Raw genomic sequence first — 27,230 nt, 5'->3', positions numbered from 1 at the left:
AATAATTTAACGGCAAGGGGGAATTTTAATGAAGTTGAGTCAATTTAATAAAGTACTCTCATGCTTTCCCCTGCAAGGAGGCTGAAGGGGAATTTGCCATATAATTAGAGCAGGTTTGGAAATTCTCATTCCCATGAAAATTTTCGACTAAAAAAGTTTTCATTACAATTTTCTTTGAAAGTTTTCAAGTTTTAATTGGGAATTTTGTTTAGCAACTGAACTTTTTGAGTTTGAAACTAAAATAAAAATGCAGTTTTCATTTTTCCCATGAAAACCTAAAACTTTACAAAAAACCTGACAGCTTTCTCAAACAATTCCATTTTTTTTAATGGAAAAGGAAAAGCGTTTTTCCACCAAGAAAACACTTTAGTGGAAAATTGTTTACCATCTCTGCAAATCATAATCAAAATACTTTTCTCTTGTGCTCTTCTCCATAGATTTTTAAGGTGCTTTACAAAGAGAGGTCCATGCACTATCCCTATTAGCAGTTGGGCTGGGCTGATGCATACAGAAGGGAAGAGACTTGGGCAGGGTCACATAGCAAGTCAGTAGCAGAGGCAGGAGCTAATCCCAGGCTTGCTGGGGGTATTGTATTGCATTCCAAGTGGATACTGTTCAGAAAGGGGAGGGAGGGTCAGATCTCACAGACTAATAGCACTTATAAAGGGCTTCTCGTCTTCAAAGCACTGTAACAAATACTAGCTAATGAATCCTCTAAGCAGCCCTGTGCAGTAGGGTAAGTCTGAAGCACGGCCACAATGAGCCAGAGTTTTTACTGTGAAGTGCTCTCCTAAAGAGATGGCTGTATACGTGTAGATAGTTCACTGATAATGTGCTACTGCTTGATGCTCAAGAATATGTAGCTTTGTACATAGGCTATCTAAGACCTATAAAAGTTGTTATAGTTATGCACTTCAAATTGCTTCCACTGTGCAGCTCTTTCCATCAGTACTTTTTTGTGCTCTAGGTTGTTTTTTGTTACAGGTCAGTTGTGAGTGACTCTGGATACCAAATAACCAAAGCACATTCTAGTGATAGTTTGCCCCAACAAAGAGCCACACAAAACCTGGGTTTGTGTCACAGACAAGGATAGACAAGCCAAAGACATAGCCTAGGTAAATTAAGCACTGGTGTCAGTCCCCGTGAATGGATCGGCAGGGTTTTCACTGCCCTGATCACAACACTCAACGTGAGGAAAGTGAGGCACAGAAGGGAGGTGGCTTGCCCCAAGAGCACACAATGAGGCAGAGGCAGAGCTGGGATTAGACACCCAGAGTTCTAACACCTAGCCCAGTGCTCTGCCTTATAGCCCCTTTGACCTACCTCGTAAAGAAATCTTGATCTGCTGTGAAAGCTCATTATGCAGGGATCAGGCCTTCCTAGCACTGACCACTGCAGGCTTTGGCACTGCATGTGACTTTCTTGCCTCCTGTAGGCACATGGAGAGCTGATTACACTGAATTAGATGAGGATGGGGAAGTAGGTTAGCCACTTGTTGACACATCCTATCCAGCTTTCATCCTGCTTTCTCTTTTCTCGCCACTAAGGGGAAGTAAAGGATCATGTTAAACTGAAAGGAGAATCCTAGCAACTGATGAACTGGTCTCAAATATCTCATCCTATGAGCAATTACAGCAGGTGCCAAATGATCCAACAATTCTAGGTTCATTTCAAACTCGATATATACATAATTGCCTTTATTTTTTTAAAGAGTTGTCATTGGCAATGATGGGTAGATGAGCTGCTATGTCATAGTCATGCTAATCATTTCTATGTTAGATCCTAAAGTGGCTTTGATTAATAAACCCCACTTTACAGACAGCATGTGTGGTGAGTCCCGCTGGTAAAAACTAGCTACCAAAAAAGGAAGCTAAAAAATAAAATTTGCAAATCTGAAAGGTGAAACTTTTAATTAGGTTGTCGTCTTTTTAGTGTGAAGAGCACAGCAGTTCTGACCTGCTATTCAAACAGACTCAGATGATTACAGTGAAACTCACACCAGACATAATTTGTCAGTGGAACTCAGAGCACTTTATAAATATTCATTAAATAAGCCCCACAACACCCAGGGGGTACGGAGGCCAATACTGTCAGCATCTTTATCTTATAGATGGGAAAATGAAGGTACAAAGAGGGGAAATGACTTCCTCAAGTTTCTTAGCAGGTCAGTGGCAGGGCTGGGAATAGATTCCCCGCTCTGATAAAGCACAAACAAAACCGTGTGAACTCTTCCCACACTGATCCAGGGGTGAAAAGGGGAATAGAGTCTGCCACACATAGTCTATTTCCATATTGGCAGTAAATAGTAGCCAAAGCAGGCACTGAAGACCTCCTCTGCATTAGGAAAACTGCTACTCACTTTTCAGCACTGGAACACCCGTGATGATCCCAAAAGTGTGCAGCAGAACCTAGGCACAGTACATGTATATTTTTACTCCTTGTTGTCTAGCTCTGCTCTGAGTTACAGAAGTCCCTGAAATAGATGCCCCCTGAGGAAAAAGGAACAAAATGGAAGTGGGGTGAGGTGGCCATCTCAATGCAATTCCCAAAAGGACTGGTACCTTGTCATGAGACCAACCAGCACCGGTCTCTCAGAAGAGAGACCGCAGATTGAGTCGTAGACTTGAACCTCCTCCCTTACCCTTAGGCCTTGTCTACACTGGAATTTCAGCCGCTAGCGCAGCTGCGCTGACACAAACCATTAGCGTGTACAAGATTTGCACTGATGCAACTTACTCTGGTATGAAACCAAACTGTGTCCACACCGTGGGCTTTGCATCAGTGGCTGAAACCCCAGCACAGACAAGGCCAGAGAGGGGGTTCCCTGATGGGGGAGACATGCTCTGATTCTGTGGGGTATCTGCTCTGTGGGACTCCATGCACTTCCCGCCCAGCAAGGGGCCTCGCACCTGCCCCACCGTGTAAATGTTCATGCATCTCTAGCTTTCCCTGCAACTGGATGTAGAGCAGAGTCCCCACCGTCCCCTCCTCCGTGCCTTGCACAAATCCAGGGGGAGGTGACAGCGCCTGCCTTGCTGCATTGTGCATTTCTGGGCAGCTCAGGAGCTGCCATGATGCTCTCACTAGGTGGAGCTAGAGCACTGGGCATGGTGGGGATGGGGAAGATGTCCCTGTCCCGAGAGCCGGAATGCGTGCCAGCTGGGTAAGGGCAACTGCCTTTCTCTGTGAGTTAGGTGCAGCGTTCTGGCAGACAACAGTGGGGGATCACCCACTCATGCCATTTTGGGGCAGCTCCAGCTAATCCTCTGCATAGAGCACGGAGGCACTTTGCATGGCCACGTGCCCCTCTGGCTGTGAGCACGGCTCTTTGCACCTACACTGGCCTTCAGCCAGGAGACAAGCAAGGCACCACCCTCAGCAGACTTGGGGAGCAGTAGAAGGGGAGCCAAAGCCACTGGAAGAAGCTGCCGGCTCTCTATGGCCACGCCTGCTCTGCAATGGGATGCCCTAGGGCCCCACAGTGACGCCTTCAACGTGCACTGGACAGAATAAGCATCATGATGATGATGTGCTGCAGCCTACAGGCCCCCCAAAGTGGGAACTTTCAAACTCGCATTGGATTCATGGACCTAGCCATTGAAATGCTGCGTAGCAGGTGAAGATGCAACCTCCATCCACCCCTCCGATGCTGCACAGGGTCCATTCTCATTGAAGTAGAAATGCCAGCAGCAGAGTTCAAATATTAAAACTGACAATTAAATTGTGGTTTGGGCTTTAGTTGGTCTCTGCCCACTGGATGGGGGTGATCACTAACTTAAGCCTGCTCATGCCTGTGCACTCTGTGTTCCCCAATAAACCCCTTATTCTCCCTACTCCAGGTACCAATTACATTCTCTTTGAAATTTACTTAGAGCTCCCGCCTGCCCCCATCCCCAGAGAAGAGAATATGCTCAGGCTCTGCAGGACTGTTCCTGACAAGGGGGGACCAGCTTCAAAGGCAGCTCCGGGGGGAAGAGGTAACTACATCAGATGGGGGCATTAGGCAAACTCAATTTCAAACATACTGAATCAGTTCTTCCAACTCCCCCTTCAGCACTCGTGCAATGCTCCAGGCCCAGCTTCAGGGAGTGCTCTTCCAAAGCATTGCTCAGAGTATGGACCCCCCATCACTAAGAATGGGGCAGTCACAGGCTGCGACTTTGCTGCAGGTGGGGGAAATGTTCCTAAGAGGTGGGGAGCTGCTGGAAGTGTGCGGCTTAATTTCTGGGAGACTCCGTAAGCAGGGAGAGAGAGCTAGGCACCTGCCTGGGAGCCCAGGAGCGCCTGAGTTCTAATGCTAGTTCTGCTGCTGATTTCCTCTGTATTGTGGCAAATCACCCGACTATTCTCTCTCTCTGTGAGTGACCTGTCTAGAGCCACAGAGAGAGAGAGTCAACAGTAGTGCTGGCATTCGGGTGCCTCCTGGCTCCCAGTCCTGTGCTCAGACCAGTCGACCATGTCTTTCTCTCTGTGGTTCCCTGTAAACGTTCAGCCGGGTAACACTGCAAAACACCAGCATTCCAAGGGCTAAAGTGCACTGTGCTTGTGAAACTATAGGCGGGCAGGATTCCATGTGACACAGTGAAGGAAGGGGGCATTTCCCTTTCCCAGCCCCAAAACTCCAAAGAAAATCACTGCAGCTCTGTACACAGGGAGCCAGATCTGCTGCCAGTCTGAGCCCTGATCGAGGCTGCTGCTGGCTCCTTAAGAAAATGTGACCCGGAGAAATGCAGAATCTTTCCACTGAAGAACTGAATGCTGGCTGTTTCCATCCCAGCCCTGCACTGTGGTGCATAGAGTCCTCCTGAAAGGGCAATGTGCTCTCGGTAGCAGGACTGGCTCAGCCACTGAGGGCACCTGTTGCACCCTGTGGATGGACAGATGCTCATGTCCTGGGGGGAAAATAGGAAGCCTGCATTTGCACACTGAACTGGTGGACTGTTCAGCCACTCCCTCTGCTGCTGTAAAGGACCAGGGGAAACTGCCTTCCCCTGCCATTGTGCATGCTGCTGGAGCAGGATTCCCGAATGCAACCTGCTTGAGCCACTCCCATGCGAGACGGGACACCGCCTCAGATCCAACACCAGAGGGTAATGGTAGCACGATGCTGCTAGGGGAAGGATTTCAGAGACGGATGGGTTTCCGTGAGAGACTGGCTAATTCTGCACTGGCTGTGTCAGGCCTGGGTCACACAGCAGCGGGAAACGGAGCTACTGCTGCCAGGAAGCTGAGTGCAACAAGCCCTTTTCTCTCTGGTCACGGCTCCAGTTGGTGGAGTTAATGGGCTCAGTGATCCATAGGTCCCAAGCCCATTTTCCCATCACCATCACAGTTCCCCTTCTCCGCCCTATTAGAGCAGGAAGCAGAGAGATTCTGCAAAAAGCCTCCGGCATCCATATTCTCGGCACAGGACCACATAGGTCACATGACTGTGGCATGATCCCCACGACTGAGCAGCGACACTCCCCAGGCAAGCGCTATGCTGGGCTTGCGACGTAGGTGCGTGCTGTCAATGCAGACGGTGCGGTGGGCATGAATAGTCTTGTCTTCCACGAGTTCGACCTAGTTCCCCTGGGTATAAATGCAACGCCATTCACATGTGGTGGAAACTTACTGGTTACACACAAGGTAGAACCTACACTTGAGGTGGGGAAAGAGTTGCTGTGTTAGCATGAGGCATTACAATATGCTGAGTGTGCAATGCAAACCTGCCGTGATACTGCATGGTTGCATGATACATTGCATGATACTGCGTGCTGCCTTTGGTTTCCTGAGTCTTCTAATTAATGCCTTCCGTGTGGTGAGATATTAACACAGAGCAATAGATCAGATCAGCAGTGAGGTTTTCTGAGTGACCTCTTTCATTGCAATCCTCTTGTGGGATTCCAAGAGGTATTTACATCACTGAACCTCACTTACTGCTGCACTCACTAGGAAATGAGGTCAGATGTCACCAGAGGCATAATCTCTCATGCACTGGAGCATAGGATAATGTCTTGCATGGGTCTGGAAGGAGATGCTCAATGCAGGAAAGCCTCACACATCAGATTGGGGGCACTGTGGAAGAATTCCACCTGCAGTTGAAATGACAGGTTTATAGGCCGCATCTGGAGTCCAGTTCCTCGCCCCTTTCAGTCCAGATCTCAATGCACCTTACAACATGAATTAGTTGAACATTAAACCTTAGCTGTGACGTAAGTACATACAGTCCCCATTTTAGAGAGATGCAAAATTAATTGGCCAAGGTCACACAGTGAGCCTGTGGAATAGGCAGGAACAGACCCCAGGAGTCCTAGCTCCCTGAGTGTGTATCATGTTGTAGAAATAGGCCTGAGATCCAAGTACCCTAGAAGGTATCCAGATCCAAAGTGGACTGGACTGAAATATCAGATGAAAACACCTGTTCACTTTGGGAGAGATTGGAACCATCTCTGAGCTCTGAGGCTTGGCCTCAGTTTTTGGTCTTGTCCCGCAGAGCAGCTCCAGTGTTTGTCAGGATAGTCTATTTGCATGAAATTGCACAAAGCGGGTTGGGGATAAAAATGAATTTGAAAAAGACAAGAGGGGCCCAATGGTATTTGTGGCTGCAAAATCTCAGTGGGCCATGGGGGACCTCTCCATCTTGGCTCTTCATCTCCCAACACAGTGTGTCACCATTACCTGACTCTGTGCCAACCTGGTGGTGTTAGGGAACAGGCCTTCTCCCACTTCTATGCAGACCCATCCCCTTTGCAGCTCCTGCTGCCTGGAACACTCTCTCTGTATCTCTCTGCTTCTCCAGCTCTATTCAGAACTCAGCTGTAGACATCAGCTGATTGCCATTTTCCCTAATACTTTTAGTTCAACCGAAGTGTATCATTAGGGCTCTATTGTCTTCTCCTCCTAAGTGCTTCTCTGCTTGATAGAAACAGCGTTTTGATATTTACACTGGGTTGAATGGAACTTATTTCTCTGGTTAGTATTCCAGGATAATGCATTAAATCTGTCATTAAAGGGGGGGACTCCGCACAGGCTAAGGGATCTGAGCTCTGTGCAGCATCTCATCTTAGTCACATCGAAGTGATGCATAACTCCATCACCCCATCCCCTTGATTCGGAAGGGGCAGCTGAAAGCAGCTTGATTTTCAGAGGCATTACATATCTACAGTCCCCATTAACTTCAAGGAGATCTGTGAGTACTCAGCATCTGTGTCTATCATGTCATTCGTGACTCTCTCTCTGCCGCTGACACAGGGAGGGCGGGAGAGAAAGAGATCAGAAAGAAGGATGACACTGGGAAGTCACCATGTGGCAAATGATTGATTTTTTTCCCCATCTTAAATTAAAAGCTGGCTAAAAAACCCGAAAGACGCAGTAGTGGAGCAATCCAGCCCTTTTGTCTATTGTGAGGCAGTGGCTTTCCTATAGCCCAGGGTCATCAGGGCTATTCATGTTGGAGGTCATAGGGAAGGATTTCCCATAGGTCAAAGGTGAAACCCAGCTTGATCTTGGTGAGTCTTATTATAGAGCATGGACTTAAAAATATCTTTGCAGGAGGTAAAATATAAAAGTGCAAAGAAATATCTACAACAATAACAATAAAAGAAAAGGAGTACTTGTGGCACCTTAGAGACTAACCAATTTATTTGAGCATGAGCTTTCGTGAGCTACAGCTCACTTCATCGGATGCATTCATAAGGAAAGATGAATACAGATGAAATGCCACTTTATCCCCTGCTAAATGCAATTCACTGTGCAGAGGTGCAAGGCTCTGTAGAAGGCAGCTGAATGGTGCAAACTAAGTGGAAAGAGAAATGAGGTGATTTGCTAAGTTTGGTGGTAGAAAACTAGTCCTTTCTGTATTTTAAATTTTCCTAAATGGAGTAAGAGTCAAGTGCCCTCTCCTTTTATTTGCACCAAAAAGTGTAGATAATGTTTCTTAAAAGTAAATATTTCCATTAATAAATGTCTTTCTGGAAAAAGAGACCGACTGTTCTTTTGTTGAGGCCCCTTTGCCCCCCCAAAATAAAAATGGAGACAACTGTGCTTTTTAAAGGATACAGTGCTTTTAATTTCACAAATGAAACTTTCAAACAGCTCCTCAGGGGCTGTTCGAGAACTCCATGGCATTCTTCAATAAGCATTGATGGAAAGCTGCATTGCCAGTTAAAACGGTCGGTCTTTTGGCCGTACAAGACCATGTCTAGAGGAGAGAGATCGGATGTTTTTTAAAGATGACTTGCAAAGATGAAAATTATGGGTGTGTGCTAGAACGCGTTAGGAAAGGAATTTTTTTCCCTTGAAATTTAGACTTTATTTTTTTTCATGTCTGTTGAAAATTTTCAGGTTTTTAGCAAAAGCTGTATCCCCCCCCCCCCCCCCCCAGTTTTTGGCAACTGAAACCCCCAAATTTTTCAACAAAACCAGAGTTTTTTCTCAAAAATTCCCATTTAGTCAAAAAGCCATTTTCTGTCAGGAAAATGGTTGCTGGAAGATTTTCCAGCAGCTCTGGTGTGTGCTCTTGTATGCTGCCTTAAAAAGGATAAGGAAAGCCTGATGATCGAGACGTGGAAGGTGGTCAGGTTTGTGATGGTCCTTAGCTCCTGTGGAAGTTCATGCTAAAGACTTGAACCAGTCACTGAGAAACCACTGTAGTTTAAAGCCACCTTTGCCACCCCCAATCCGATCTTCCCTACTTTTGGAAACTAAAAGAGTAATTGAGAATCAGGCCCAACAAATTTTGTATAATCTGAACAAAAATCTCTACCATGTCAAATCTGCGTTGGTGTGTCTAATGTCCTAAACCTGCTCATTATCCATTTGTCCTTAGTCAGGGTAGGCAAGATCTGAATTTCTAGTATGAAGACAGAAACAGAAAAATCAAATTTTAAAAAATAATCATTTCAGGCCTTCTCTCTCCACCATAAAAAAACAAAAATCCCCACTGAGATACTGCACCCCATATTCTTCACAGGGATTATATTGTGATATGATTATGGCATAATTATGATGCATTTTGTATAAGACAGGTCATGTGAGATGTCAGTGGAAAAGTTATGATTTGCTGAATATAATTATCCTATTAGTATCTGAAGTTATGAATATTGACTATGTATCTGTATTTCAAATGTAGTTACACCTGGGTGATGCGCACTAGGCAAGATGCTTTCAGTGTAGCTAGGTCATAGTGAAGGGCCTATTCAGAGTAACGAGCCATTGGGGAAAACAATAGGCCTTAGGAGAAGCCGCCCTGAGAATGCTCCAAACAGCCTGTAAGTAATGGCTGCTATGACTCCACAAGGTCATGTGACCAGACCACATGACTCTGGACTCCATTTTGGGGTGTCAGTGTTTTTCCACAAACTGAGTTTGGGGCAAAGCTGAAGCTATATAAGGCAGGGAGTGATAGATCTGTTGTTCTTCACTCCCCACACAAGAAGGCTCCCAGAAAATACCTGAGGAACAAAGATTGAACTGGGGGAAGTGCTGGATGCAGGCTAAAGGGGTTTCTAGCCTGTGTATGAAAACCTGGGGATCCCAAGCTGCAAAGCAAATGCAGTTTGTCTCTTAAGAATCTGCCAGCCTGCTTGTATCATCAGTCAGGGTGAGAGATTATTAATTCAAATCTTATCCTTCTAGTATGTTAAGCTCAGTTTGCGTTTTTGTTTATTTGCTAGGTAATCTGCTTTGATCTGTTTGCTATCCCTTATATCACTTAAAATCTATCTTTTTGTAGTTAATAAACTTATTTTATGTTTTAATCTAAACCAGTAAGCTTGGAGTGAAGTGCTTGGGAATCTTAGCTCAGGGGGCTGTTCCATTTCTTCTCTACATTGAAGGAGGGGCGAACTCTGAGTTTTCACTGTGCAGTGCAAGACAGTATAATTTTGGGTTTATACTCCAGTGTGGGGGACGTAGGCTGAGAAGCTGGCAATTATTTTGGCTGTAGCCTCTCTATTAGTTGGTTCATGCAGTGGCTGGTCCGAGAGCCTGCATTTAACTTCCACTGGGTGTGCCCCTACCTGTGTGAATGCTGGAAGAAGTGTAGGACCGGAAGGGGGTCTGCAGCTTGTCATAGCAGCAGTGTGAGAGGGAGCCCAGGCTGGTGGGTCACAGGGCTCAGTGGTACCCCAGTTCCAGGTGGCACCCCAGAGGGAACCCGTCACACACACACACACACACACACACACCTTTTTCAGGTCACCTTTCAATCGCAGCACAGCCATCTGGCCTCCTGGTGTTACCTATAGGGTTTTAATCCCTCTGTATTTATTTCCCCAGGAACAAAATATTTCTCTTTTTCCCTATAATACTGAGAATTCTGAAACAAAAGATGTGTTCTTGTTCTGCCTTTCTTTTTCCTGTGCGCGCTCACCTCTCCTCTCCTGCTCTCCAGTGATGGTGTTAAAGGTGGGTGCAAGGAGTTAGTTATTCATTTGTTTTTTAATCTGAATCTTTGTTGTAACCAGAAACTAGCAATTAACAATTACCAGACTGTTTTATAGTCCTGTGGAAGCCCCTTTTATCCACTTGGTTTTAAATGGTTCTATCTTTTATTCCTAGTTTTCAGGAATATAAAACTTGAGGTAAACATTGTAAAATCATCACACTTTGCTTTCCTGTTTATTGCTCCCTCTGCAGATATACCTTTACACATAAATAAGACTTTCATCTCTACAGTACTTGACAGCTGAGTACTAAGAACTGCAATAGCTCTGAGAAGTTTCATTAATGGACTTTTGCCTACAAATCTCACTATGATTCATACCAAATCTCAGTCTTTGCTTGGCCCAATGTGTGGAGCCTTGAGAAACTGGCTCAGCCCTGCTTGGCTATTCGGCTGGGTCACTGAGGTGCCTGTCAGGGAATTCATACAGTTGCATTAGGACTGGTGAGGTTATGGGTTGGAGGGGTAACTCCAAAAGGCTTGGTTGTGCTGCACGTGTTAATGCAATCGCTGTCCCACAGTCCCAGCTGGTGTAAATAACGTGGGGATGGGCAACGTTTAAAAACATAGCTAGATGGACCTAGGAGAAGCAGTGTGGTCTTGTGGCTACAACACTGAACACTGGTTTAACCCCTCCCATGTAGACAAGCCCTAAGAGATCTGCTGTCTATTCCCAGCTCTGCCACTGACCTTCTGTGTAACCTTGGGCGAGGCACCTCATTTCTCTGTGCTTCTGTTTCCCCTGCTGCTCTTTGGCTAACCTACTTAAGCTGTAAGTTCTCTCGTTATTTGGGGGTGCAGCACTCAGGACAGTGGGGCTCTGATGTCCTCTGCAGCCACTCGGCATTACTGTGATACAAAGAGCGAATAATAATAAATCCGCTCCATAACTCATGTCTCCGATATCTGACCCATGAGGTGAGATCGTGGAACAGTGTTGTCGGCCAGTGTGGAGGCACACATGTAAGGTTAGCGTCAGCAATACGGAGGTTTTATGATCAATAATGACAGCTATAGCTGTGCTTGAGGAATGGGGGATAACCAGATCTCTCTCTCTCTCCCGCTCATCACTGCAGGGCTCATGAAGGAGTTTGCAGCAGTACTCAACAGGCCAAGGACTTACCCTTCCCACGAAGCCTCAGGTATGGGTTGCTGCCAAAGTCAGGATACCAGCTGTGATGAACCAATACTCTGCTCTGGCAAAATCTTTGTTCCTACTGTAACCTACACTTACACAGTGGGACTCTCTGCGCCCCGCTGGTGTCAGGGCCACAAAAGGATGCGTCTACACAGGGATCAAAGCCCTGCGGCATGGCTGCAGCTGGCCCAGGACAGCTGACTTGCGCTCAGGATGTGGGGCTAAAAATTGCTGTGTAGACATTCGGGCTTGGGCTGGAGCCCAAACGTTTACAGAGCAATTTTTCAGCCCCAGAGTCCGAGCCCCTCAAACCAGTCAGCAGGCCTGGGCCAGCCAGGGGTTTTTCATCGCTGTGTAGACATACCCAAAGAGGTTAATGAGTCTGTACAGACAGTGAGCATAACAGAGCTGGGTCTTTAATCTCAGACAGTAGAGGCTCACGGTCTTAAATCCAGAGGTGCTGGGTAGGATCCCCACTGTCAACGACCCACCCTGGGGTATCATGTCTCACTGAGAATAATTTTGGAAGGAACCCCTGAGTCCTGTTACTGCGGCCAGCAGGGACTGGAGCATGCCACCTCCTCCATGCACCTGCATCTGAGAACGCAGGAAGCCCCTAGAACCATTCTGCCGTGACACCTCTAATGACGGTACGAGTATCACTCTGTCAGCTAGCTCCAAAATTCAGCCCTCCTCTAGTGTAAAGGCCACACCATGGGGCTGGGGGTAGAGGATGGTGGCGGTGGTGTTGGTGGATGTATTTGGGATTCTCTGGCCTGATGCATGCTCAGAACCAGCCCTGAGAGCAATCAGGGGAGGTGCATCTCTGAGCGTAGACAAGAATAAAAACCCAATTCAGTTTACACCAGCTGGAACCCCAGCTTGCTCTTACCTATATTTAGGGACCGCAACAGCACAGGTAAACCAATCACGGAACCAAGATTATTCCCAGCTGTAGACAAGGCCTTATAAAGGAAGTGGAAAACGCCCTTCCCTTACCCCGGCTCGGGGGGGGGCGGGGGGAATCACCTCTTATTGAACCTCACATGCAGCAAGTGTAGGTGGGTTTCGGAGGCTAGGGGCACTTGGGCCATTTTGCTCAGCTGCGAAGAGAAAGCGAGCTCTGTCTCCCAAGGGTATGTTTTGTAACGACAAGTTGCATCGTAGACCTTCTCCTTTCATTGGAATGTCTCGGGGTCATGGCTCATCTGGCGCAATGGGAGAGCGTTATTCACTCCCTGCTCCCGCACGTGGAGGTATACACAAATATTTATCCAGCCTCTTGATGAGCCAGAACTAGTTGTACCGCTGCCTTTTGTATAACATTACATGACACAACCTCGCTACGAAGTTTCAACATGCCCGCTGCTTTGTTTACCAGGGTTTGTCCTTGCTTCTCTCCGAACACGATTCGTCAGTACAAATCTGCTCAGCAGCCTGATCACCAGGCAGAGCTGTTAGATTGGTGCAGTGGTCAGAAACACGACTTGCCAAGTGCTTTCAAGTGTATTCCTATGCTGCTGCTTTTCCGCTAACTGCAGAGCAGAGAAACGCTTCTGTTGCCAGCAGCGACATTAGCTTTTGGTTAGATGTCCGGGGAAGCTCTTGAATAAAAAGCCAGGGGAGCTTGACAGCAATCCGTGGATTTAGAAACATTAGTAAAACAGCTGTTTCAAGGGCCAACTGCCCAGCTGGCGGAAATTGGCATCACTTCATTGAAGCCAAGAGAGCAATGTCAGTTTACATCAGCTGAGAATTTGGCTTCTGTTGTTCAGTTTAGCTAATCTAATCTGATGGACTCCCAGAGGGTGCTGGTGGTGGTTTTTATTATTAACAGAAATTTACAGATTTTGAGGGTTTGCTTTTTTAAATTCCGAGTCACTGGGAAGATGATGTGTGGAAATGGGTCTGACTTTGCTCTTGGTTACTCTGGTGTAAATCTGGAGCGAGCACACTGAAATCAATAGAGCTGTACTCACGTAAAAAATAGTGATCTGGGATGAAAATCAGGTCCACTGTGTTTTGTTGAGATGCGGAGTGACTTCACTTGTATACAACTTATGAGTGCGTGCATGTAGAAGGGTCGTTGTTTGCATGTAGGGGGATGCACATGTTTGTTTGTGGTTGTGAGTTTCAGAGAGGAAGAAAGGAGGGAGAGGCTTATAGAGAAATAGAACGGAGCAGCAGTGTCTAAAACTGCTGAGATGCTAGCCTGTTTAATCAAAGGATTGCAAGAGAGGTGCAGCGGGTGAATTGCAGTTTTCAGTCACTCACTCACGACATGGTAATTTCATCACAGTAGGAGGACACCGTGGCTTTTAAAAATCACTCCCTTCCTCCTCATCCAGCCAAATGTATTTTTATTTCACAAAATGCACTTAAGACCCATTTGCTTAGACCAGCCACATGGCCCAAAATATCAGCAATGGGATTAAAACGCAGTGCTGTGCATTGTGAATGCTGCGCGGAAGTTCTTGTTACGGCTCAAAGTTTCCCTGTGTTAAAACGGGCAGAGTTTGGTAGGGAACGTTCCATGGGTTGTGAATATCGATGGGTTGGACTTCAAAGGTACAAAAGGCAGTTAGTGCCCCAGTGCCTATTGAAAGTCAAGGGGGGTTTGGTATCTTTTGTGCCTTTGAAAATCTCAACTCTATTGTACTTTTAAAAGATGCCACTCTGGGCATGTCTAGACTAGGGAAATAGCTTGTGTTTAAAAATGTGTTCGCCGGTTGTGGCCATCTCTGCACTTCCACTCAGGTCTGACGCTCCCCTTCCCTCGCTCCCACCCCCCAAGGGAGCTAAGGGGAGCAGGAACCGATGGGAGGAAAGGCCTGCTGTTGCGTGTAGTTTGTTGCCCTGGATTTACTTACTCACGGAGGGGGAATCAAGGCTTAGATGCAAACCAGCAGATATCATGGTATCAAATGGTTTATGATACTATTTGCCAGCGCCTCTATCTGCTACCAAGTCTTCAAATGTCAAAGTCAGTCAGGAGCGGGGATGCAGGTGATGAGAACAGGTGGGTTATGCTAGCCTCTTGGGTCCCACTAATTCATAGGAATTAGAGGGGAATCAGTTAACGACAGTAATGGATACAAGCACCTGCGATGGGTGCCTGTAACTGAGGGAGGGGGAGGGAAGAGCCCTGTTGTGCCCTTGATTTTTGCAGTCAGAGCTAACCTTAAAGACAGCCTGCCTTCAGTGTTGCCTTCACACGGGACTTTTGAAGCAGTGGCAGACGTTTAAAATAAAATGAGTGTCTTCTCTAATCACATTAGGCTCTATATCTACCATATAAACAGTCACTCTGCCTTTCCTGGGTAAAAGAACCAATGCTTTCTTAACCCCTGATCCATTTAGAGCTAATGACATCTACTCTGTGGGCAAGACTTGGGGCAAGATCCTCAGGTGGCATAAATCAAGCTGGCTTCACTAGCTTCAGTGGGGCTATGCCAGTTTACACCAGTGAAGCACCTGGCCCTTCTCCCTACTGACCAGATACACCTCACATGCTCACCGGTTAAAGAGGTTCACAAGCGAATTTGGTTTATGAACAAGTAAATAGCCATTTAAAACTGGCCTGGGTTGAAGACCACTCGCCACTTGACCTTTCTTCAGGGTTTCAGGGCTTATGCTTCTGTTTCCCTTGGCATAGTTCCTTTCCAGCTCTGCAACAGCAGAGATCCACGTGCTCCCGTGAAGACTTACACGCAGTTAAATTATAGCTTTAAGGCCTGCCTTAAACTCATCAAAGCTAAGAAACTTAGAGCCAAGACTGAGACTTCATCCTTAATTCACCTCCTTGGCATCAATGCATCAAGAGATGGGAAAGGCCAATTAAACCCTGTTGACTCAAACTCCCAGCTTGGGCAGGTGTGTTCCCTACAGGCTGTTCTCTCTTCAGGCTTCGCCCAGTCTAGTTTTCAAACAATTCAAGTAATGTGGCTCCCACCCCCACCTCCACCCCGCCCTTGCGGGTCTATTCCACAGTCTAACTCTTAGGAAATACTTCCTTGATATTAAACCTCTGCTCAGTTCCACCCTATCACCCTGGTGTTTACCCCTTTGTTGCACTCTAGGCAGATCCTCTACTTCTTTGATGTTTTACACCCTTTGTGCAGTAGCAAATAGCAATGTCTTCCTCCACTTAGTCTTCATGTGGACAAGCAAGATGCATTCGGAATGTAGCACTTTTAATCTTTGCTCCCAAATCAGTTCCTTTGGGCCTTATCTGGACCCCGTTGCCACAGTACCTCAGCACTTCACAATTTTTAGTGGATTTAACCTCATAACCCCCTGTGAGGCAGGGCAGTGCTATTAACCTCATTTTACAAGTGGGGAACTGAGGTACAGGCAGACTAACTAGCTTGCCCAAGATCACAAAATGAAGTCTGTGACTGAGCGGGGAATTGAATTCAGCTCTCCAAACCCCAGTCTAGTGTCAGGAGTGGGGCAGACAGGCCCTAGACTGGCAAGGAGAGGGTTAATGAGAGCCCATGGACTGGACAGCTAGACTGTGGCAGGTGTCAGGTGCCGTGAGGGGAGTTAACTGGGCTGACCAGAAAGGAAAGCTGTCATGACCGGACCCAGGGAGACCAGCTAAATTACTGGTTATTTGAAGACAAGCCCTGAATATCAGGGCCCTGCTGAAGGTTCACTGGATGACCCTATTTTGAGCTGGGGTTTTTTTGGGTTTTTTTTTTCCCGCATGATTTCTTTTGGACCTTAACATCCCAGAAGGGGAAGGACTAAATCATGCCTTGGCCAGCAGGTAAAGCACTGCTACATTGGACCTTGCACAGGGCAGCGATCTACCAGCGGAGACCTGTGGCTGGGTGAGTTGTATTGTTTGGAGGCACAAGGATGTACCACAGAAACAAACCTCTGACAGTAGCGTCACCACCGGACTAGACCTTCCTCTCCAAGGAGGGTGTCCTCTGGTTATCCTCTGTATGGCTGGCATTTGTCTGGGTCCCACGGTGCCCAGAATTGAAGGTGATATCTGGGGAAATGTAACTAGGCACCAGTCCTGCAAACGCTTCTGCATGTGCTCACAAGTTAAACACATGCCCAAGTGTTGGTGGGATTGTGGTCTTCATTCTGACCAAGACCTCAAACTTCCAGTGGGAATTTCACCACAAGGCAGGGGGAGAGAGACCTGTGGACTAAATTCTCCCCTGTCCCTTCTGAAAGAGAATTATTGAATCGCTTTCCAGAACCCGTATATGTTCCTGTCTCCCAATCCTGGAGCCTTTAGTGAGCCTTCCAGCATCATAGGGAGTGAAAAGTGAAGTTGTGCATGCAAGAGGTGGGATGGGGAGCAGCAGAATTGCCAAAAATAATGGAAGAAAAGAAACTATAGAAACAGCACTTATTTAAAAAGCTGTAAAACAAATAATTGTTACCTAGTGACTCCGTATCTGCATGGTTTCGATTTTGTGTATGCTGTTTTTATAGGATCCCTGAATTAGCCTTCAGAATGGTAATATTGTATTTTCCAGCTTTGGCTAGGATTTTCCCACCCTAGTTATACTATAGGTAGTATTTTCTCAATTTTTGACTAGTCCGGGAAGGGGAAGGTTAATGGACACCTGCTGTGTTACTGTTACATTCATTAAACATATTTAGAAACTTCTAGGCCACATTAGTTCTTCAGGGTATATTAGGTCTCCCCCTGTCAAGAAGAGGGGCTTTAAATCATATAGTTTCCGAGCTATATATAAGCCAAATGAGAGTTTGGGGGTTGTATGCTGCAATAAGGATTCAATTTAGAATGTAAAAAGGAGAATGGTTGTTTTTTGTTATTACATGCCTGCCAATTATGACAAACATTTATAGAGAGATCTATTGTGTAGTGCTTGAGCCTTTCTGGATTAATATGTTTATAATAACTGATTGGTAATGAATATTACAACTAGTTCCATCTAACTTTTAGATTTTATGAGCAAGGTACTATGTCTTGTTTAAAGCTGCAACTGGCTATTAAACATGATGGCCAATAAGATAAAGTCACTTGAATTATTAAATTGATCATTAAAAATATTTATAGTTTCAAATCTATGGGCCACGGGGGGTGTTGGCTGGACAGAGTAGTGAAACTGGAAGGCAAGACTCCTGGGTTCTATTTTGAGACCTGCCTCTGAGAAGCTCTGTGACTTTGGGCAAGTCACTTGGCCTCTGTGGACCTTAGCTTCCCTGTTCGTAAAATGGGGAGAATGATACACCCCCCTGCTGATGAAGGTCAGTATGAAGCTTAAATAATTAGGACTTGTGACGTGCTTTGAAATACTTGGCTAACAGGCTTTATGGGAGGCTGAATTATTGTTAATAGATGCATCAGTTTATACCATAGATTCTTATTATGGAGGCTCCATTTGTGACTCCTTAGTTAATTCTGAGTCTATGGATACAGCAATAGAAAATACATAGCAGGGAACCATCCTACATTGTCCCCAGCAAGGAACAGACAGGATGGCATGTGTGAAGCTTTTCCAGCTGTGATTCGGTGTTAGGAAAGGATTTTCCCTAGAAGCCTGTTCCTGCAGAATTGTTCATTGTGGGATTATAGACTTGCCCTGCAACATGAGGTACTAGCCACTGCCAGATACATGATACCAACCTATAAGGGCCATTCCTCTGATCTGGTCTGGCAGTGCCTGTGTATTGGTCCATAGGATCTGTCACATGTTTGTAAAAGCTCAGTAAATCTGCTTCAGATTGTGATGTTTTGCTAGCTTGCAGTTCTGGTGAAATAAAATCAACTCCAGCAGATCAATAGGACTTCCACAGTTTTTCATCTTCCCTCTTTCTCCAGCTGGAGATTGTAGATCCATCCATCCTGCTGGTGGCCACCCAATGGCCAGGAGAAAGATGGATGAGGCCTCTTCTGCTGAGAGAGGAGCTCTGATTTCTACCACGTCAGTCCTGAAGATGTGCAAGCAAAAACCTTCCCAACAACTACTGTATCTTCTTGTCTCTCTTCTCTTTGCCAGAGTTGGACTCTGTGCTGAGAGCCACACCTCTAAAACCGTTCCTTTTTAAATGAATAAAGTCCTATTTTCAAAAGCCGCTTCTGGTCTCAGGTGCCTCCATTCTCTCATCTGAACTGCAGAGATGCTGAACAATCACAGCTCCCAGTGGCTTCAGTCGGAGTTGTGGGTTCTCATCACCTCCAGAAATGAGGCCCAAGCGATGTCTCAGAGATGGCACCCAAAATCAGAGGCCATTCTAGCAAATTGTGGGCTCAGTGCCTGCATCATGGAGTATGGGGGAGATGTTAACAAGACCACACGTTTGAAATTGGGGCAGCAGGGGGAATGAAGTGCTCAAGATGTAAAACTTTCTGGGAGCAGGCTGCTGCTACCAGGCCAAAAGATCCTGCGCAGATGGCTGAGAGATCAATGACGCCATCTTTTTACTGTAGTGGTTCAGTCATAATTTCTAAAAGACATTTATTAGACTCATCTCTTCCCTTTTCTCAGGGACTGCAACTTCTTGGGTGCAGGGAACTGCAAGAAGCAAGGCAGAAAGAGGAACCCGATGTTAATAATGAGACCAGTGCCCAAAACCCCATCTATTACTCGCCTCCAATTTTCTCCTGTGACAATTTATAGGTTAGTTTGATGCTTGAATAGCTGTGTCTCTCTAGTAATATGTATTCTCCGTAAGTATTCCCTGCTGTGGCATATCCTAAGAGAACTCCATCAAATAATTATCTTCCCTTTTATTTATTCACAGTCTTTTCACTCGATCTGCATCACTATAAAATATTCCAATGGCTTCCTCTTAGTACAGAGCCTTCCTGCGCTTGTAAAGTGTATTTATGTACAGTATTAAATCCACACTATGTGACTCTTTATCTTGGCACTTTCCTCATTTGATGCCACTGCCAGGGCTGGCCCCAGCCACCTTCCATCTCCGCAATAATACTCTATATAATTAGCACATGCCCCAAATCTGTTTCAGTTACACAAAGGTGATGGCATAAATAAAAATTATATACGAGTTTGCACTTCCCCCCAATTCCCAAAGTCCTTTGCAAACATGCATTAAAGAAACTCCCTGGAAGCCCTGAGAGGAAGAGTAAGTCAACATGATTATGTTTATTTTATAGAGAGGGGAAGTGATTTTGCCCCAAACTACAAAGTATGGCAGTGGTAGAGTAAGGAATAGAGGCCAAGTCTCCTGATTCCCTGTGCTCCATGCTAAGGAATAACCCACCCCAAGCTGCTAAGTTCCCAGTGTTGGATATCAGCTCTCCTGTGCTATCCATCCCTGAGGTTTTGTACTCTTCTCTGAGATCCTTTAAAATGCAGAGGTCCCAGCTGTGACGGCACTGAGGAGTAATCAAGGCTAGGTAGAAGTGCAGGGAGCTATTGACCACATGCATAAGCACTGGTGGGTGTAATGGAAAATGGGGGGGAAAAATCAATTTCCTAAGCTGCCCCTTGACATGGGGAAAACCAAACTTGAATAAGCCATGCTGGTTTTAATGCAAGACTCGGAGCAGGGGTCCCCAACACAGCTACCTGGTACCTGTTGTGTGTTAATGTTGTGATTATATGGTCCGTGGAAAAATGAAAGAGCTTGATTCTCCTTCCCACGGGCTCCTGTGTAATCCTTTCCAGCACTACAGAGGGGTTGCATGATGCTACCGAGTCCGAATGGCCATGTTTCACAGCTGTTTTGAATGGGAGCTAAAAGGAAGCACATGAGGCAGGTCTTGGAGTCTTGGGCCGCTCTTGTGTGTACATGGTGGCCAAGGAGTTACAGCATGTCTGCTTTCCCAAAGCAGCATCGTTTTCTCTCGACATGCCCAGTGGGTAGCTTGGTCCGCAGAGAGCGATGTAATAAGTACTCCAAAGTGGCAGTCACCAGAGTGAATTCTTCCCAGAAATGTTTAAAAATGTGAAGAACCAGCATGAACTAGACGTTCCAGCTCACTGTTTACTAATTGACTAGAACAGCAAAACCTGGGTATTATTCCTAGGATGCTGTTTGCGCAGTAGTAGAAAAGAAGCACAGGATGGAGATAAGCGGCAGGTCAGTGTGGCTCAGAAACTTCCAACACAGGGGGGCAACTTGTCCAGACTTAGCTGATTTACACCTGAGTAGCAAATGTTGGAACTTCTGGGAGGTCTTGAATCCTGGGTTTAGACCCACGTCTGTTGCTTTGGATTTCAATAGCAGTCGTCGCTGTCTGACCTGTCTGCGCACCCCACAAGCATTTGTGAATTGAGCTTCGCAGCCTGCCCTGCAAGGTAGGTCTCTGTTATTGTGTCACTTTTACAGAAGAGGAAACTGAGGCACAGCAGGGGGAAATGACTTGCCCAGGGTCATAAAGGGAATCTGAGAATTGAACCCAGAAACTCCAACTCACCTCTGAATTCTTAATTCTTTATAGTTATTCAGAATCCAGCGTTGAATAGGAACAGCAAGGCTGTTAAGGGCTGAACTGCCCAGAGGCCAAAGAAGCTTCTCTGAGCTTCCACAGTAACTCCCCTGCCCAAATTCTGTAGTCAGATATACTACTCAATACCATAAAACACCCAAACCTTTGAAATCCAGAGTGAGCTATGTTGTACTGGGTGGGGTTAAGATGTGGTTAGGGTATTGGGCTTGTTCTCTGCAGTCAATGCCTTGTTCTGCCACAGTCTTCCTGTGTGAACCTGGTCAAGTAACTTAGAGCAAGAGTTTGCACCTATTATTCATGCTGGTGAGCAGTTACACACACACATAGTCCCAGTGATATCAGTGAGATTGCTCAGATGAGTAAGTGCCCCTCACATGAATAAAGGCTCCAATCTAGCCCTTAATCTCTCTGTGTACCAGGGGATAATTACAGCAGGTCGGGAAATCAAATTTTTCACAAGGGGGGAAAAAAAATATTTTCATTGTCCGTTTCAAAAATTTCAAACTGAAAATTTTTCAGCTGCCAAAAATCAAAATATTTTCAGATTTTGTTGTTGAAAATGATTTTTTTCCACAAAACATTTTGATGAAGCCCCATTTTTCAGCAAAAAGTTTTTTTTTTTAATCACAAAAATGTCAACAATCTCTAGTAAAACTACTTTCCTACCTCATAGATAAATCCCTTAATGTATGTGGCATACTAAATACTGTGGTGATGTTTCCCATAACAAACCCCTACATAAAAAGTCATCAGCCCAAGCTCTTATTGTCTGATTATACCTTGAGGCAATGGCAGCTGCTCTTACTCATTTTCATGGGTGCCACATACACCAAGGAAATATTTCCATTGCTCTCCCTTCTTAAATTCTTTCATTTACTCACAGAAGCTCCAGCTCTTACAGATGTTGTTGCTTCTGGGAGTAATTGAAAGGAATAATAAATTATGGTTTTCCCTTCTCTCCTAGTATGCAGTGTGCCCCAGAGATGAGACAGCTAGTGGGATTACAGAGGAGTGCGCTGGACAATTTAATCACAGCACAGGTCTTGCAGAAATAGTTGTGTTCATAAGGAACTCTGTCCATAGTGTGCAGGCTAAAGCTGGATTCCAAACTCAAGCAGATTTTGCAAAGGTTCCCAGGTGATGCCGATGATGGGTTTTGGCAATGCATCCCAAAGGAATCCAATAATGTCATGCCTCAGCTGCAGGCATGTCAGTGTAAAATGGCCCTTAATTATAACATCCCACAGACTCAACCTGGGCTGCTTATGGTGAGGCCAACAGACATGGGATGCTCCTGGAAGTGGAATGAAGCCTTGCCTGTCAGTTGCCCATAAAGGGAAACTCACAGCTCTTCACCATGAAGCTGCTAGTGCTACGCTTAACAGGGCCAGGTCCTGACAGGTATCCCTAGCAAGCAGCAGACCATGACACCTATCGGGGCTGTGTCCATCTCTGGGAGTTTCCCTTGAGAGAACAAATACATACAAAACCTCCAGTCTGCTCTGGCCACACATAAGACCGAGCACCCCTCTGTCCTTTGCTGTCTTCTCCCCAGGCCCCCCCCCCACACACACACACACAGCTGCCAACTTCCTCCCCCGGGCAAGTGTGCATCATATTGCACGGGCAGTGGTGGAGTAACATCCCTGATCTAGTTTGTTCTGGATGCCACTGTCTGATGTGGGCACATCTGAACACAGAGCCCGGGGAGCTAGTCCACAATCCTGGTGCCAATAGCTGGCATTCCCCTTGGTTTTCCTGCAGGGAGCTAGAACACAATTCTGGTGCACAGGTTATGTAACACAGATGGGCTTTGTAGGCTACAGTCGTCACTGCAAATGGTCCAGGGAGGGGTGTGCCACGGTCAACTACCTGACTGTTTAAACAGAGCAGGCTGGAGGAGACTAGTGGTGACCTCCTTGCTTCTGGCCAGCTAGGTGCATCCTCTCATTGGGGGAAGTGCACACAGGGGACAGAAGCAGGGACATGGCTCAGAGTCCACAACAGGAGCACTCACCTGTCAGGGAGCCAGAACAATGGGAGCACTGGGGGTGTCTGTATTTGTTCTTTCAAGGGAAACTCCCAGGGATGGACACGGCCCCGATGGGTGTCATGGTCTGCTGCTTGCTAGGGATACCCATCAGGACCCATGTATGTAGTACAGGTTCTTCTACAGTTACAGCAGCCAGGAACAGTGAGGCTATACCCAGAGTCAGAGAGATGGCAGTCACACCAAAGCTCAAGGCCAGCCCTCTTAACCATCGCCTATGGCTTAAGGCAAGGGCATGACCCATTTAAACACTGGCATCATGCAACCCAGAGAGATCATGTCACTGTTAGGAGGCAAAATGAAAGGGGAAAAAATATCCTTTGTCTTGTCTCATGAGAGTTTGCTGCTTGGGTGTTCTGTTGATGGCCCATTCAGGGCAGGGCATAAGTGGATGGGGGGAGAGTCTAAAAAGAGTTCAAGTTGAAGAGAGCAGCTTGTTGTGTGTAAAATAAGTGATTTGATTGGACGCAATCTGGATCTGTTGAAGTCAGTGAGAAAGTGGGGGAAATGGCAGTTTTCTAACTGGATGAGATCAGGATTCATCCATCCTCTGACCAACAGCTGCAAGAAACCCTGCAGTTATGGAAGAACCGGTCTCCATGGAAAGTCTCTTCCTAACCTCCATCAGGTAGCAAATGGCTAATGCCCTGAAGCTGGAGGGGTTTATACCCATTCCAAAAGTCTTGTTTATCTTTTTAAATCTTAACTATTATAACCTTGTATATTCTTGTCTTTAATTGACTTCAGTAGGCTGTGGATCAGCATTGTCACTCACAGCATCTGCACATGTCTCTATAAAATCCCACTTCTGAAAGGCAGAGCAAGTAATTGCATGCACGTGCACTGTGCCCAGGTGCACAAATGCCCATTTGCAGGTATGACAGAGTCATGTGTTAGTGGCTGTGGCTGTATCTTAGCTGCCTGTGTTTAAAAAATTTAGCCCATCGTGACGCTTGTGAGAGGAGGAGCTCTTCAGGGCTGCAACAGGCCGAAACATTCTCCATGTGTAACATTGCTTGCCCTACTCTTTTAAAGTAAGAAAACATTTCATAAAAAGTTGGTCAGCTGCTCAATGTTGGATTTTTACACCATGGGCGGTTATTTGGCTGCTGCAATTTGATTGCTGCTAGTTAATAACATTGAGTTATGGGAAAAAATAGCAGCAACGGTTCAGAATTGTTGCTTTTTACCTGAAGACCTCTCATCATTCTGCCTCTACTCAGGCTGGCTCAGGCCCGGAAAGATCTTTAAAGAGGATGCTCCTGGTATAAGGAGATGTCTAAGGAAAATAAATGTTTATGCTGATGACAATAATGCTTGCACCCATTTGGACCCAGTGTATCTTTAAGTGGCTTAATATGAAATCACTGAGAGAACTCCCTAGCAAGGGTTAACTGTGGGTATAAAATTGATTGCGATTTTAGTAATTCAGTATAATCACAGTCTACCAGCAGGTTGCTTTTCCAGCAGGAGGGTTTGGAATTATTTTCTGGAGTTTGCAATATAGAACTTAAATTAAGTCTCAGAAGTCAGAGGAGCTCTGCTGCATCTCTAATGTGGTGCTAAATTCTCAGCAGCACATTCTTTGTATTAAAGTCTTTGCTAGCAATTAGGTTCATTAACTATCACAATACCTTATTTATTACTCGGCATGCCATATGGTTTCCCAGCTAAAGAATGGCACCCGTTCTAGCACAGACCATTTGGCATCATAAAAATGTTAACAAATAATGTTATGGCTCTCAAGGGCAAAAGGGCTCACTGGGTTGCAGGTCTGAATGGCAGGAGAGAATATGAAAACATTTTTCTTCTATAGCGAAATAAAGAATTCCTCCAGACAGAAGTATTCAAAGAATATAACACTTGCATAACACAAATGGGAGTTTTATACATGCCTATAATAGCTATGTCAATATTTGCAGTAGGCAATGCTCTCACTCATCTCCTTTCCTCTCCCCCATTTATTTCTCCTCCCTCTTGCTAGGACGCTGTTTAAGAGAAACAAACCAGGAGGATCCAGGTCCCAAAATGCTGAAAACTGGAAGGCAGAGCTGGAGATTTACTAAAGTTCAAATGCATCTTTGCAACTGGCTTGGGAATGACTTCTCCCCAACGCCCCCATTCTTCTTCTTGTGTTTTCTTGGAGATCAGTGAAAGCTCTTTCTATTTTGATGAGGAAATGTATTTGGTCAGCTCACTGGCAGAAATCAAGCCGGGGGGAAGGGGTAGGAGAGGGGGAGAGAGATATGATCTTGAAAGAGAAGTGTTTGATTTTGTAATCAATGTCTTTTGTTCCCCTTTCCTTCATCCCCTTCCCATCATGTATTTTTTAACACCTTGGAGGTTTTTACATTTTTTGCTTCATACGTGTTCAGGGCTCTAGAGGCAGAATTTATTTTTCACAGCCTGGTTTAAATATATACATCTATTGCTTTAAATCTCAATTTTGGATGACCCTGGTTTTGTGGACCACAAACACACTGTAGTGGATGATTGCATGTGCAAAAACTACCTTTGATGTGGGACTTTGCTATGGGTGAGAATGTTCATAACATGCAGTTCCAACTTGTAACAATCCAACCTTTGTCCCAGCCAAAGGAATTGTGGCCCTGATTTCGAAGCACTTTGGATGATGATATTCACGCTCCGTAATGATAGGATCTGTAAAGTTCTGAGCCTTCTTCACCCAAACATCCAAGAGGCAACAGCTGGCTCAGGGCCTTGTTAATGGAACAGAGAGCTTTTCACCTCTAGGTCACTGGCTCAGCTGTGACCCAGGCAGTAGAGAATAAAAGACTTACAATCTGACAGCTATTCAGTGGCCTTTGGGGAAAAAGCTTGGCATCTCAGTTCAGTTCCTAGTGTCAATGTCACAAAAACCACCATCGCGGTTGATCCTCTTGTTGGCAGTCTTATCAGAAAGGCTAGGGATTAAAAGGCTCTTGGAGATTAACATTCTCTCTTGCCATTATAGGTGCTCCTTCCTGGTCTGTGGTGTGACACGCCCACAGGGAGTGATGTGAGGGGGAAACTTGGCCTGATGCACCTATTCTGTGGCTATTCTCCAGGACTGTCAGTCTGGGAATTTGATGCACTCCTAGAAGGAAAAATAACATTGGAAGGAGGATGCTGGTAAAGTGAAATTGAAGTTATGATAATGATGAAAGTCCAGATTAAATTGGATGTTTCTCTGTCTTCAGTATTCCCAGATTTACTGGAAATGGTAACCATTAACTGCCAGCATCTATGATTATCTCATTGATCCCCCCATGCTGTAGTCTCCTCTCTCCTAGATATTCAGAAGATACTGATCCAGGAAAGGACATTGTCACAGACTGGTCGAATCCGTGTCCCTCCTGCACAGGGTTCTATGTCACTCTCAAACATACCCATTTCAGTGATGGGGCCTTCCGGGACTGGCGAGAAAAATAGGGTGGTTTGCAGTGTCAGGTAACCCCAGCAAGCTGGCTTGCGTTGAGAGGTACACGCTTTGTTTTTTTTAACTGGACTCATTTCCATACTTCTCAGGATGTTCCTAATGTGAATGCCCCACGTTATTAGGAGTGGGGGCACCATCCAATTATTCCCAGAGACACTTAGAGAAATTTCACCCAGAGACTTGTCATTGATTCATAGAGTCCCAGGCCAGAAGGGACCACTGTGATCATCTAGTCTGACCTCCTGTATAACACGGGCCATAGAACTTCCACACAATAATAATTGCTGAAGTTGTCTTCTCTTGCTAAGAGTTCAACTCACTGGGGGCTGGGGAATTCTCTCCTCCTGCTTGGACTATGTTTAACCTGCAGTTGCTGTAACTCCCACTATAGGACAGAAGCTGATCCAACTCCCACTGATGTCAGTGGAAGGACATGGATCACACAGATGCCAGTAATTAAATATGTTCCCATCACAGATCCCCAGGAAGGGGAGGCACTACTGTGAGTGAGCGGAACAGGGCTGATGCCATCTGGCATGGACAGAGCAATTGTGGCACCCAACCGCAGTGTTTAACAACGACTCCTTATGTTGATAGAGTACTGGTCATCCAAGAAGACTGAACACTGTGGGGCTAATAAACTTCTTCTGAGATCCAGAACCTGAGTTGGAATATGACGGCTGACAACTCTGTTCTTGCAGAAGGTACCATGGCATCTTTACTTGGCCACAACCACTCGGAGCATGTTTCCTATTTCATCTGAAA

At 45.8% G+C, this 27,230-nt stretch overlaps 1 protein-coding gene across 1 annotated transcript in view; it reads left to right on the top strand.

The window, feature by feature from the left end:
- The first annotated feature begins 9,534 nt into the window (after positions 1 to 9,534).
- Positions 9,535 to 27,230, top strand: part of ZBTB16 (zinc finger and BTB domain containing 16) — a 210,809-nt gene continuing 193,113 nt past the window's right edge. Inside the window, exons 1-3 of the mRNA XM_043534259.1 lie at positions 9,535 to 9,583; positions 10,261 to 10,389; positions 11,503 to 11,568. The gene's annotated coding sequence lies outside the window, so the exon portion shown is untranslated. The remainder of the gene's footprint in view (positions 9,584 to 10,260; positions 10,390 to 11,502; positions 11,569 to 27,230) is intronic.

The sequence above is a fragment of the Chelonia mydas genome, chromosome 22 (assembly GCF_015237465.2).
Source record: "Chelonia mydas isolate rCheMyd1 chromosome 22, rCheMyd1.pri.v2, whole genome shotgun sequence".
NCBI classification, from domain to species: Eukaryota; Metazoa; Chordata; order Testudines; family Cheloniidae; genus Chelonia; species Chelonia mydas.
This window is presented reverse-complemented; position numbering and strand designations above follow the sequence as displayed.